Source organism: Globicephala melas, chromosome 3, assembly GCF_963455315.2.
Source record: "Globicephala melas chromosome 3, mGloMel1.2, whole genome shotgun sequence".
NCBI classification, from domain to species: domain Eukaryota; kingdom Metazoa; phylum Chordata; class Mammalia; order Artiodactyla; family Delphinidae; genus Globicephala; species Globicephala melas.
The window spans coordinates 138,809,473-138,820,608 of NC_083316.1; the positions used below are offsets into that span (position 1 = coordinate 138,809,473).

The 11,136-nt window shown below is 39.7% G+C and overlaps 1 non-coding gene across 1 annotated transcript; it reads right to left on the bottom strand.

The window, feature by feature from the left end:
- Positions 1–10,485: 10,485 nt before the first annotated feature.
- TRNAK-CUU (transfer RNA lysine (anticodon CUU)) lies at positions 10,486–10,558 on the bottom strand. Its single transcript has one exon. It is a non-coding gene; the product is annotated as a tRNA-Lys (tRNA).
- Between the last annotated feature and the right edge of the window lie 578 nt (positions 10,559–11,136).

Consider the following 11,136-nt stretch of genomic DNA (forward strand, 5'->3'; position numbering starts at 1 on the left):
CAGGGATGGAGGAAGGGATAGGGGAAAGCCACCAGGAAACTTTTCGTCCTGGCTCTGCATCTTCTCATTCTTTATCGCTTTTTTATCTATTGAACTCAACATGAGAGGGGTTTACTTTTGAAAGCCCTATGCAGGGAAGAATTGTTTTTCCTGTCTTTGAGCTGTTCAGCCATCTGTCCCAATTTCTTCCTGGTTTCCTGTTATTTTCATTTTGCCTTTTGTGAAGATTAACATGCAGCACAACCACATATTCTATTAAGCTTGTCTCCTCACTACTTTATCTCATTAACTGCTTGATCACTGTGAATAAAAATAATATTCCATTAAGTCACAACTTCAAACGTCTCTGAGACTTTAGATCAAGCAAACCTTCAACAACTTCAAAAAAATCTCTTTAAATCCAAGAGGTTCACTTCAAAGGAAAACCTATGGGTGTTCTCCGCCCAACTGGCAGGTAAATAGTCATTTGTAACTAAAGATATGCAAGTGAGAAAACACAGCTTACTCTGGAGTTTGTAGCTGCTCTGAACTTTTTCTCTGGGTAAGGCAACTTAGAGCTGGCCCTGGGATGGAATTGGCTTGAAAAACACAACATCCTACACGTGAAAATCAGTAAGTCAAAGTAGTATAATGTGCATAATCTTCTGTAGCCATTCTTTTTTCTACATCCATATATTTTCTTCATGCAAAGGATAACAACTTTGTGTGAGCTGTTTCCTTTGACTGGACTGTCCTTCTTTCTCTTGGGAACCATTATTGATCTCCCTGACCTATCTATTCCCCGTTAGATATTCTCATGGCTTAGCGGTTTTCTTCTGGGCACCGATCACTGTTATACATTTTTAATTCCTCTGTGATTTTTTATTGTTCTGTCTCTCCCACTGGACTGTGAGGCTCATAAGGGTAGGGGTTGTGTATTCTCAAGGCTCAGCATAGTGCCTGACACACAGTGGAAGCTTCAGGAACTTTGGTTTGGATGAATCAACAAGTTTTCACACCTACAGGATACTCCAGGCATGGATAAAACCATTGTCTGTCTAGCTATAGTTTAAGTTTGAAGTTGCTTATTGGCTATTATAAATGAGAATATGGGCATCTTTGTATGAAACAGTGGTGCCCACATTCTTAGTTATTTCTTTAGAAAAATTCCTAGTAGTGGAGTCACTGATTAGAGGATATGGGACATTGTATGCCTTAGATACATACTTTTAAATTGTTTTCCAGAAAGATACCAATGATTACACAGTCTCTAGTAGTAGAGGAGACTGTTTCCCCACACCCTTGCCAACATTGTCATGCTTCACATTTTTTTTTTTTTTTTGCTAATATGTTTCTTTTCCTGCAAACTGACTATTTCTAATCTTTATCTTTCTACTTGGACATCTTATCTTTCTGTATTATAACTATTCTGCAAATTAGGATTCTTGGCCTTATATCACAGAGTCTGTATTGGCTTAAATCTTTTTAAATCTGTCAATTGATATTGCGTGTTTGTTTGCACAGATGCAAACCTCTGTCTTTTTTCCTTTATTGTTCTTATCTTTTATACTTATAAAGTTTTTCACACACTAGTATTATAGAAGTAATAGCTCAGAAAAAAAATATAAGGGTGTATATATGAGTATATAGAGGGAAAGGCTGGATTAATTTATAAATGATACTGGTGAATTGATCAGTTATATGGAGGGGAAAAAGTTATTTTCCATCTAACATTTTACATCAAAATATGTTCCAGATGGATTCAAATCAAAAATTAAAAAGTAAAAAAGAACAGGAAAAAATATTGGCGAGTATATGTTCCACTCATCTGTCTTATCTGACTAAATACTCAAACTTGTGAGAGTCTAAGAATTACATTGGATGAAAAAAATTCCTTATTGTTAAAAGTTTTGTTTAGAAATTTTGATCAGAAATTTCCCAAGTAGTTCAGGGTTGAGAGGGAGATTCTAATGCTTAATCTCTGAATCCCAAGTATCTTTTCCTGAGCAGCAGAGCACCACTTTTCCTAGTTAAGCCAGGTTAAGTAAATAGTATGATAGAGAAAGGACCCTGGCCTTGAAGTTGGAAGACACAGTGTCTAGTCTTATCTTTATCTCATTAGTCATCACATAGTGAGGTGATCTGAGGAGAACTTTCTCTTAGACATTCTCTTAATCTGTAAAATGGAATAACAAAAATCCCTGTGCTGTCTACTTCACAGAGTCATTGAGAAGTTCAGATCAGATACTGTAAAAGAACAGTATTTATTACCGAAGAGTGCTAGATCACATAATAATAGCACAATATGCTTTATATTATTGCTATTTATATTCCTATCTATCTCTCCTACAGCACTATTTCTTTAAGAGCAATTTTGTTCTCCCCTGCATTCTGAAAATGCCTAGCAGGATGGCTTTGCTTAATAGATTATATTTTACAATGATTAAGAGCTCTGACTCTGGAGTCCTACTGAGTTTGGTTTACATCCAGGTTCTGTCTTTTGTATTGGTGTGACCTTGAGCAAGTTATTGAATCTCTCTAAGTTTCAGCTTTCCCATCTTTGTAAAGAGGATAATAATAGTACCTGTTCTGATAAATCAAGGCTATTTGGTCATGTCAGCATCCACATTATGGTTGCTGAAGCAAAAAAGGGGATGTGCTAGCTAACCTGTCTCTGTCTCTGTCTCTGTCTGTCTCATCACCATACTCTCCAGGAGTGGTTAGTTAAGATATGACCTCGTTGCCCTCCTCTGATTGGCTGCCTCTTTTAGCCTCAGTCGTAGTTTTGCATACAGGATTTGTCCACATAGCAGAGAAGAAGGTGTTGCCATTCCTCATTTACATTATCTAGTTCTTTCACTTGAAATTTAAACAATGTACTGATTTTTTAAAACGTGATAAAATAGTCTAAGTTAGTTCTACTTTGGTCATATCCCCACCCTGGACTAATCACGTGGTCTGGTGAGGGGACGTAGAGTGTTTAGATCGTTCTATTTGCCCTCTTAGAGCTATGGTTGTGGTGTATGGGACTGCCAGTCCCACCGCTATCATAGGATTGGAGAATGGGAGAAGCAGGTCCGCAAAGGAATGGGATAGCATAGGGTGTGTTAGCAGACAAAAAATAAGCAACGCCTACTATTTTCCTCATAGGACTATTGTAAGAATTAAATGATAGAAATTTTTTGTACCGTTGATATACAATAAGTGCTCAAGAATAAAAAGAAAAGAAAAAAGGTCTTCCTAGTATTGTTATTCATTGGAATATTCATTGGAATTGGAATATTTCTAGGCATCTTGCAGATATCAGTTGCCTTCTGAACTGTTGCAGTTAAACAACCTCTGAGTAAGCTTATTTTAAACATCTAGGAAAGAGTTCTAGGTAGTCATGGGATAAGAGATGAAAGTGAGCCATCGTTACTCTTCACAGGAATTAGCCAAGAGAAGGGCATTGGGGGCTGGAGTAGAGGAAAGAGGCCTATCTCTTCCCATTAGGGATTCTTCACAATAAACGGTCATTTCAGTGGCAGCCGTAGGAGTATACTAGCCTTGAATCTCTGCTGCCATTCCCAACCTCTCTTCAGAGTCCAATGGTCAGTCTTAAACAGAGAGTGACATAAGACTGTGGTTCCTCTCTGTTTTCTTTCTTCCCTACTGGTTAGTCTGCTACCCCTGGATTTTGGTCCTTTTGTCTCCTCAGGCTTGGATTTATCTTGGTGTAGACTTTTCTTTTACTCTGACTCTGGTCATGCAGACATAAAGCCTAATATTAATACATAATGAGAAAAATGGAATTTAGTTTAGCTAAATTGGTATGTGTTGTATTGTTGAGACTAAAAAAAAAAAAAGGCTGAACCTTTTGACTTGGAACCATGGAAACACTCGTCTTATTTAAGCACCATCGACTTAAAGTTGAGGCTTCCAACTGGCATAGATCATCACAGCAAGCAGGTGAATCTATTGAAGTAAACCCAATTTTTTCTTAAGGACAGACATCAGGAGCACATAAAAAAATCATGTGCACAGGTTGTATTTTAGGGGGTAATTTTCCTTGATTATCAGCAACATTTTGATGTACTCATATCTGGAACATCTATGAGAAAGAGTTCAAGTGAATAAATAGTTTCTGCATTTCATGATATGATTTTAATTCTCCCACCTTGGCTGCTTAGGGATGACAGCTTAATCTGATATCACTGGAAATAAGAAATAGCTATATTTCCATGATCACTGAAAGTTCAAATTGGATTGTAAACTCAGATAGAGCTGACCTGAGGCTTATCAGAGCTGAAGCAATGGAACTGCATGAGAACAGAGAAGATTTAATCAGAAAGAAAATTCTGCTTAAGAAAGTCTTTGCCCCACCAAAAAAACACTTGAGCTTAGGAGAAAGGAGGACAGGAGATGAGAAACAGAAAAAAGGAACATTTCAAACATTTTTTAAAAATAGCACTTTTTCCTCCTGGTAACTTCCCCACTTAGGTTTGATAGAAAGTAATCCTGCATGTTCCTCAGGACATCTCCTGGAGATGTTCTTGAAGCAGGTGGAGTAATGGAGATTTGTTTTCCTGCCACACTGGAAAACGGCACTGACTGATGATATTGTATGTTTTTGTTTGCCATGCCTTTTTGCAGCTGACTTGCCTTCCCCTCTCATGGTAGCTGGCTGCTTTATTTATAGATGTGATTTTTATCTTCTCTTATCCTCATGGGGCTGTTTGGAGAACCAAAGGAACTGTTATGAAAGCAACTCTAGGGAAAATAACCAAGCCTGTAGTACTGCAGTGATATCCTGAACTCACAGCCCCTTTGGAGGTTGGTGTGTTACTGAGGCCGAAGTGCATGTACATCACCCAGTTCCGAGTCTATTCATGGCAGACAGATGTGGGCATCGAAGCTGTTGCTATTGGATGATTTTTCTGCTCAGGCAGAATGACGTACTGCAGCTAAAGCTTTAAATTTAGCAAGTAGGATGATTGTTACTTCTCTAATGCCTCTGATTAAGGTCAGCAGCAGATGTTACTTTGGAGCAACTAAGCTTGCTTTCATGAGCAGATGACATGGGAAAAAAATCATTTTTTTTCTGTCTTGAAAATGGGGGAGTATCAGAAGGAAAAGAGTTATGTACAGATTGTATCAATTGTCTAATGCACTGTGACATGTCACCCCAAAACACAGTGACTTAAAACAATACCCATTTATTCATACTTTTGCAATTTGGGCAGGGCTCAGCTGGGCTGGCTCATCTCTACTATGTGTGGTTATGGCTGGCCTCACTCATGCATTTGCAGTCAGCTGACTGGTTCCCAGGGCCTCTTTGACATGACTAGCAATTGGCTGTGTGGCTTGGTTCTCCTTTGCATGGCTCCTCAGCAGGATAGCCTAGGCTTCTTACGTTGCATTGGCAGCCTCCCAACTATATAACATAAAACTCAACCCTCTTAAGAAATATTTCATCCTGGACCATTTCCTATACTTCCTGAGAATGTGTCACAAATGTTCTCAGAAGATACCCTTCCATTGAAGCTGTGCTGCTCTGCCAGCTGCTGCAGTGTTTGTCTACCCTTCCATTAGTTCAGCTAATGGTTCAGCTGCCATTGCAGGTCTCTCTTACTGTATATCTTCCTCCATGCATTCGACCCTCATGTCCCCAAAGCAGTGTGGCTCTCTGGGGCAAGGCGGGAAAATTGCTCCTTCCCTCTCTGGACTGCTATTTTGGAGGGGCCCCCAAGCAGGACTGCTGTGTTCTCAATTTTGCTCATCTTTCTCCAGTCTCTGTTGTACTTCATCCATTTCAGACATGCGTCCAGCATGGGCTTGGCTGGGAATGGTTGGATTTGCTCAAGGGCATCACACTGAATGAATCTAATGACATTTTATTTGACTAAGCCTATCATGCCCCAGTCTTTCTATCGTTAGGGTAAATTCTCCTGAGGTCCTGATTTTCCAGACAGCCTCTGATCTTTATATAACTGTCCAGCTAGGACCTCTACTTCACTAGCACCATTATCGAGTGAGGTTTGTCTCATTTGAGAGGTAAAGACATTAAGGAAAGGAAATGGGAAATTCAACGGCCTTGACTCAGGCAGTCACTGCAGGTTAGGGTAAAAAAAGAGTGAGATTCTAGGGCTCTATTTAGTCCATATCTCACTTGGCAAAGCCTCCTTATCCTAAGAAATCAAAGGCATCCTGTAGGGGTAGCAGCAAGATACTCCATATGGCGCTCTGCTCTTTCTCACCCTTTTAATTTGGCGCATTGTTCAATCTTAATTTGCAATTGTCACAGCTGTGATCACATTCCCAAGTTCCACCAACTCCCAAAAGCCTTGAATCTGAAACCTTGGTGGTTTTAATTTTATTTTTGTTGAGAAAGGTTATGTTGTCACAATGGGTAAAACTAGCTCTTCAGTGAAGGAAAACATTTTTTGGGGGGGAAAAAGCTAATTCTAATTTTGAATTAAACCTCAGAATGGGCTGCAACTGTGGAACCTCAAGTTCAGGAGAGTTGACAACTCAGCTATAATCAAGCTAACTGAATTGGACAGAGCAATGTGAGACATAATTAGCAATTCCATTCAGCGAGCTGTCTCCTGAAAAACTTAAAATACCTTCTAGGCCTCATGCATATTCAGTGCCTCATTTGCTATTGTTTTTATCCAACAGGTTGAAATTCAAAAGGAAAGAATTCTGAGTTGTCTGTCTTGCTTTCATCCTCTGCATTCTCCTCTCTTTTCAGCAGCTCCCCCTCCCCAAGCCTGTCCCATTTCCATACAGCAGGTCACCCCAATGCCAACTGCACATTGACAAATACAAAATACCCTGAGCACGTTTTTTCTCTTGCTTGTACGTTTGTCAACCTTTTCTCTCAGTTAGATAGACCGAGCAGGTACGTTTGCCCTGGGGAATTAGGACCATTTTGTTGTTGTGGTCAGGCTTCTGTCGGGAACTCTTTCTGTCCCCTGGTTACTGGGTCATGAGTGGGTCTGTGCTGAATTGGAGATTGATGATCCCACACTTTCCTTCCTGATCTCCATCCACCTTGATGGGTTATGCTTTCACTTTCCTTGATGTTCCAGGTGGCTGGGCTTTTGCCTGGAGGATGTGAAGGGAGGTCAGAAGAAGCAATGGGAGGAGAGGGGGAAAAAATCATATTTATTTCCATGTGTTCACTGTGTCCCCTGGTTACCTGAGCCTGGGAGTTCCCCAGTAGAAGGCTGTCTCCTTGGCACCCAAAATATGTAGGGTGTGACTCTTCTTCTGGAAGGACCCCTGAGGAATGATTGGTTGTTTGGAGAAGCAATATAGTACCACGAAGACAAGAGTCTGAGTTAGATCTAGAATCAAATCCTAGTTCTGCACTGTGTGGTCTAAGCTGTGTGGTCTTGACCAAGTTTCTTACCTCCCTAATCTTCAAATGCTTCATCTGTAAAACAAAGTTCCTAATGACCCTGTGCGTGGCTGTTAGGAGGATTACATGAGATAATGTACATGGAGGACCTAGCCAAGTGTCTGGCCTGTTATTGGTGCTCAAGAATTGTGTTCTTCTTTTTCAAGTTCCTTTTTTCCTTATCTTAGTCTTCATTTTCCTTTTCTTTCTGTTTTATTGTATTTTACAGTGTGATATCGGGAAATGTGAAATATGCTGCATTTTCAAAGAAATGACTCAATACTTTCAGTCTCTTTCCCTATAAACTTTCTAGCAATTAGTAAATGCTGATCTAAGTTTCATCATCTTTCCCCCCCGCCTTAATATCTGGTAAATGTGACTGGCCAAAGGCATACATTGAGTTCAATGAGAAATTAAATAGTTTTCTAATCTTAAATTCCTGGAAGTATCACCGTATTTCCTCACTTCAGAAGAGCCTCTTTCAGATTTTATTTTTTTCCATCTGGGGAGCATTAGAATAAGACAAGTTTATTGGTAAAACTTCATGTTAAAATTTTCAATTTGCTGACCTAACTTCAGCAGAAGCTTTGATTTTCTTGTCTTTTTTTTTTTAAACTGTGAAGTAGAAAGTTAAGGCATACTCAGCCGTGTAAATATTTTAGAGGAGGCTGAGATACACTCTAAATGGATTCCTGTATCGTATTTGATGGTAATTTTGGTAGTTTGGAATTTCAAGGGGAAATAAAAGAAGGAGAAATGTCACCAGGGTTGTAAATCATAGGAGGAGAGTTGAGAACTTGTTCCTTTGCAAAGTCACATATGCCATAACAGGTTGACACCTGAATGAGTTCACAGGATGAAAAATGGATGCAAGGACTGGATTAAGTAGAAGCATTTCTTTCCCTCTGCCCCTTCCAGTAGATCTTATATGTATCATACCATATGGCAGGTGACTCAGCCTTCATTAATTACCATCACATGCTGTCCTCTAATTGTTTTCCAAATAGAAGTCTTGTTTTGTTCAAAATATTGCAAAATACTTGAGGGGATGGGTCATCTCACATACTTACTTGGTGTGACCTCCTACAGCTCCTAACCCCATTCTGTGCATGCATTATTGCAACTTGGGAACAGGATGAGAGAAAATGAAGCCCTGAGCCTATCTCCCATCTGTGGTGTCCCTCAGTTAATGAAGATGTTAAGGGCAAGGCTGTGACTCACCATGCTCACCAACAGAAGTGGATGTACAGGGAGGGTGAAGAGAGGCCAGAAGAGAAGCCTTTGAAAAGAATACGCTGAACTCCAACAATGGAAAGAGATGAAGAATGTCGTGAAGATGGGGAGAATGTGAAAGATGAAAGAGAACTGGTGATTGCTCAGCTGCCATGGAGAGAATTTGGCTGTGAACAAGTTCCAAAACAATTTCCATGTCATAAAGGTGGGGAACAGGGTAGAGGATAATCACTGGAAATCACAGCCCTTTTGACTGAATAACCTCAGTTAGTTCTTCAAGATACCCTCTTGTGTCTCTCCAGCAGGAGCTTGATAATCAGTACTTAATGAAGAATTGAGGGAGCCAGTATCCCAAAGAATGGGGATGAAATAGTTTCTGGACATTTGGAGCTTAGGGGGAGGTTTGCACACTGTTAACAGTGAAAAATACCGTCCTTTGCCTCCTTGAGCAAAAGTTCCCAGAGTTTTGAAAGGAATTAATCTGGTGTTTCTACTCTAACCCCAATAGAATCCTAAATCCTGAAAAGTATCTGCAAAAAGTATATTTTGTTGACAGGTTATTGTATAGGGTATAACCTCCTACAAAAATCTTGTCTAAATCCACCAGAATGGTGAAAATGAATGATACTATGTCAAAGTCATTGCTGTATTTGCTACATGGCCTTCGATTTTTTGCTTCTTTTTTCCCTTACACTTTTTTTTTTTAAAGCAGTGAGTCTATTGAGAAATCTTATTAAAAATCACAAACTGAACAGCAGACCTTTTTTTTTTTGAGAACCAGAAACAGATTTTAAATGACAAAAAAAAAAACTCCTTTAATCTTTTTGTAACGTCTTGACAGTTGTGCCAGAAGATGTCTGCTTCTGCCTTCAAAATATAATTGCTTTGGGTCTGAAACAATTCATTTCCCACTCTTTTTCCGCTACTAGAAATCCTTGCCCTTTAAGCTGGATATTTTCCCTTAATCTTGTGGCTACTTTTTTGGTAAGGTAATGGAAAGGGGTAGGCAGCCAGGAGGCTAAGGAGACGAGAATGAATGTCGTAACACAACACTATGCCTTGTGAATGTATAATGTGAGATAAAGAGAGCATCTGTGAACCAAGGAAAAAAAACTGAAATATTTTGTCATAAAAATGAGGTTGACTGTCACAGAGTTGAATATCTAGTGTCACCAAAGATATTTGACCTTTCTAAATCCATCAAAGCATCTTTCTATTGCTTTGTTTTCAATAACTCAAGTGAAGTCATATCATAGTTGAAAACCTTAGCAGTTAGTGTCTTAAAGATCCCAAATCTTCCTTGTATTTTCTTCAAAGAAGCATTTTATAAATATTGGAATAAGAGTGTCATCAGATTTCCATAAAATCCGCCTCTGTGGACTTTTTAGCACAAACATTTTTGATCTATAGAATAAACCTAATGAGAATCAGAAATAGGTGATCTCAGCAAGAAGGGAAGCTTTAAAAAAAAAAAAAAGAAGGGAAGCTTTAATGGAGTGGGATGGGGAATTTAGGCATCAGTGAGAATCCATAACTGCAAAGCCACATGGTGTGTCCTAATCCCTAAACTCAAGCCTTGAATCATGAACGACAGAATAGGAAAAAAATAAATAAAGGGAAAAGAGGACGTGAAACACAGTCAGAGGTGTTGACCACGCAGTAAACCTGATAGTTTGGGCTTCTTGCAATGTAGTGTACCTTTTTTTCCAATATATTTGTCATTTTTTTTCCAAACCAACTCTGTGAGAATAAGTGTAATTCATTAATTCTTTTATGACTCAGTTTTTTAAAAAAATATTTATTTATTTGGATGCGCTGGGTCTTAGTTGTGGCACGCGGAATCTTCCTTGCGGTGTGTGGGATCTTTAGTTGCAGCATGTGGGATCTAGTTCCCTGACCAGGGATCGAACCTGGGCCCCCTGCATTAAGAGTGCAGAGTTTTAGCTGCTGGACCATCAGGGAATTCCCTGACTCAGTTTTATGAATATTTGTGGCTTCTTTGCATCTACTCCTCTCTGTCGCCACTAGAGCCTGGAAGAGGACTGTGCCATGCAGTTGGGGGACTCGTGGGATTAAGCAACTCAGTGCTGTCCACTTCTGTCCAGATGTGATCTGCTGGATGAATTGAGATTTGTCTTGTAGAGCATCTTCTCCGCTTTCCTAATTTCTTGAGAACTAGGAAATACAGGAATAAAAAGAGGGAAAAAAAGACAACCCCAATCCTCTGTTGCAGGACCCTTTGGAAAACTGTATCAGGCACACTGTTGCTTCCACTCACCTGGAAGCTACTTAGCTATAAGGGCCAGGGCAGAAATGGTGCATTTCTATGTAGGCAGGAACCAAGGTGTACTTAGAGAAGCAAGTCCAAGCCCAGGTTTTCTTCTTTCTTAAGGGATACAAGGATGAAAATCAATATGCATTAATCATGAGCACTTCCTGTGAGCTGGGCATTGTGCTTGACTGCTCCCCTTCCCCGCCCATGATATATGGTTGGGTCTCTATCTGATTCCCCAGAAAGACAGGGTCACCAGTAGTCTGGG